Source organism: Gossypium arboreum, chromosome 5, assembly GCF_025698485.1.
Source record: "Gossypium arboreum isolate Shixiya-1 chromosome 5, ASM2569848v2, whole genome shotgun sequence".
Taxonomy (NCBI): Eukaryota; Viridiplantae; Streptophyta; class Magnoliopsida; order Malvales; family Malvaceae; genus Gossypium; species Gossypium arboreum.
Window position 1 is genome coordinate 67261543 of NC_069074.1, and position 3349 is coordinate 67264891.

The 3349-nt window shown below is 37.4% G+C and overlaps 2 non-coding genes across 2 annotated transcripts; both read right to left on the minus strand.

Moving 5' to 3' along the window:
- Positions 1 to 324: 324 nt before the first annotated feature.
- Positions 325 to 430, minus strand: LOC128293380 (small nucleolar RNA R71). Its single transcript, XR_008283564.1, has one exon. It is a non-coding gene; the product is annotated as a small nucleolar RNA R71 (small nucleolar RNA).
- A 2073-nt stretch (positions 431 to 2503) lies between these two features.
- Positions 2504 to 2609, minus strand: LOC128293469 (small nucleolar RNA R71). The gene has a single exon (XR_008283651.1). It is a non-coding gene; the product is annotated as a small nucleolar RNA R71 (small nucleolar RNA).
- Between the last annotated feature and the right edge of the window lie 740 nt (positions 2610 to 3349).

The following is a 3349-nucleotide window of genomic DNA, read 5'->3' on the forward strand; positions in this document are numbered from 1 at the left end:
AAGTCAAGTATAGTTAGGTTTGTTGTTGCTGCAAATAAATTTGAACTGAAACCTAACACAATTCAAATGATACAGCAATTTTTTCAGTTTGATGGTTTGTAGGACGAGGACCCAAATGCTCACTTGGAAAATTTTCTAGAGTTTTGCGATACATTTAAAATCAATGGCATTTCTGATGATGTCATTTGCCTTCGGTTATTCCCTTTTTCATTAAGGAACAAAGCTAAACAGTGGTTGAACTCGTTACCACAAGGATCAATCATTACTTGGAAATAAATGATCGAAAAATTTTTATTAAAATATTTTCTGCCGGCTAAAACAGCCAAATTATGTAATGATATCTCTTCTTTTGTGCAGATGGATTTAGAAACACTTTATGATGCATGGGAGAGATACAAGGACCATTTGAGCAGGTGCCCTCACCATAGGTGATAAACCGTAATTTATACATATTTCTATCCCATGCTTAGCACATTTTATAGATGATTTTTCCTTAGATTTGGTGAATTCGATGCTCCTAATGCCTTAATTTCATGTTTTATACTTAGGTGAGCATAGGAGAGTGAAAGGAACGAAAAATAGACCAAAAACAGAGAAAATGGGCCAACGTACGAAATCAACATAGCCTGGACTTCCTCATACGGGCAGACCACACGGCCGTGTCAATTTGGCAGAATCGAAGCACGACTCACACGGGTAGACCACACGTCCGTGCCTGTTTAACAGGCTTGACCATGGCCTGAAGTAATCGCACACGGGCGTGTCACACGGGCATGTCCCTGTTGAGCCCAAGCAGAGTCCTATTTGGAAAAGGCCACTTTTGAGGGCTCTTAGGCATTCCAAAGCCTATAAATACACCCTAGAAGAGGAGAAGAGGGGGCACGCACAGGAGAAAGCAAGGAATTGTTCAAGGAGAGTCAATTGATCCATCTCAGAAGCCGGATTCACCATCAAGACTGAAGATCTTCCTTCAAATTCCTTCAGGAGTTTTGGGTTTTCTTATGTTTTGTTATTTTTATTCTTTTGAGATGTTTTCTTTCACTAGTATAAACTAAAACCCCTAAATATCTGAATTGTTATTATTATCTGAATTGTATGATAAATATTTGACTTTTTCTTAATTATGTGTTCTTCATTCTTGTTTTGATATTCCAGGACATTGATTCGAGTTAAGCTCTTATTTAGAGGAGGAATAGACCCTGTCTAAGAGTAAATTTTTCATAATTAAGCGGAGTTGATTGCACGCCTAGAGATAGGGTGACAAGATTTTGCTGGATTAGCGTAAAACCCAATAAGGGGATCCATAGATCGATTTAATGCAACCCTAGGGCGTTAATTTGAAAGAGATTTCAATTATTTAATCTAGGGTTAGACGTTGTTAGTCTCGAGAGAGATAATAATATAACTTAGGGATCTCTACGGAACAAGTTGAATGAATAAATCATCCAATTTAGAGTCAAATAACAAGTGAAGTCTAGGTGGATTTTTCCTTAGGTATTGTCTTAATCAATCGAGTTTTCCAAAAAGTATTTTCCCCAAATTTCTTTTTTTTTTTATTTCTTAGTTTAATTAATTAGCTAGATAAAAAAAACCCTTTTATTTTTTAGGCTAGATAATATAAAAAAGTTGATACTAGTACTTTTAGTTCCTTTGGGTTCGATAATCCGGTCTTGCTAAAGCTATACTACTATTCAATAGGTACACTTGCCTTCATCGTGATAAAAGTTAGTTTTAAGAACGATTCATTATAAATATTTAAAACCTGCCATGAATATCACGTAATCAAGTTTTTGGCACTTTTTCCAGGGAACTAAGATATTAGGAACACTCGATTTTTATAACTTTAGGCAATTTTACTTTTATTGCAATTTAATTTTTTATTTTCTTTTCTAATTCTTCATTTATTTTCTTCTGACAGGTTTTTCAAGGTTTTGACCAGAAGAAACCCATCAGGACCATTACTGTTTGATAATGAGATCGATCGCACAGTTCACAGAAACCAAAGAGAAATAAGGCGAAGCTTAAGATACATAGCGGACGAGCCAAAGGACGATATTCAAACCACAACCGAGGAGATGGCTGAAAACCAAGAAAATTCGCTACCTCCTGTGATTGCTGTTAATCAAAATCCTGCTCCGCGCACTATGTATGATTATGCTAAACCTATTTTAACAGGAACTAAATCGAGTATAGTTAGACCTGTTATTACAGAAATAATTTTGAACTGAAACCTAACACAATTCAAATGATACAACAGTTTGATCAGTTGGATGGTTTGCAGGATGAGGATCCAAATGCTCATTTGGCGAATTTCCTGCAATTCTGCGATACATTTAAAATCAATGACGTTTCTAATGATGTCATACGTCTTCGGTTGTTTCCCTTTTCGTTAAGGAACAAAGCTAAATAGTGGTTGAACTAGTTACCACGAGGGTCAATTACTACTTCGGAACAAATAACCGAAAAGTTTCTATTAAAATACTTTCCGCTGGCTAAAACAGCTAAATTACGTAATGATATCTCTTCTTTTGTGCAGAGGATTTAGAGACACTCTACGATACATGGGAGAGATACAAGGATCTCTTGAGACGATGCCCTCACCATGGGTTAGCACTCTGGCTACAGGTTCAAGCATTTCATAATGGCCTGAATCCCTCAACTAGACAAATGGTTGACGTAGCCGCTGATGGAACTATCAATAACAAGACACCTGAAGAGGCTTACGAATTTATAGAAGAAATGTCACTGAATAATTATCAGTGGCAAGTCATGAGGACAAAGGCAACAAAAGCAGCCAGCGTTTTTAATGTCGATTCAGTCACCATGCTTTCCAATCAGGTAGTATTGTTAAATAAAAAATTGATAGCTTTCTTGGCTCTTTACAGGTTCACCTAGTAATGCAATGCAAAGCAAGCAGAGGATCGAGCAATTCAGAATACCCACCATATGGCCACAACATGGAGAACGAGCAGTTAAATTACATTGGTAATAATCCTCGATCTCAAAACGATCTTTATAGCAATACTTACAATACAGGTTGGAGGAATCACCCAAATTTTTCATGGGGAGGCCAAGGAAATTAGAAACCACCACCCCCTCCAGAGACTCGTTTCCAGAATACTGAGATGGCACTCAAAAATCAAAAAGCATCAATCCAGGGGCTCGAAACTCAGATTGGATAGCTCGTCAAGTTGATTTTTGAATGACCACAAGTTAGCCTGCCAAGCAACACTGAATCTAACCCAAGGGGGTAACTCAACGCAATTGTCATTCAAGATGAGGAAGGGTTAGTGGCAAAACCAAGGCCAAAATCGGTGGTAAGCGAAGGTAAGAATGAGGTAGGCCGAAA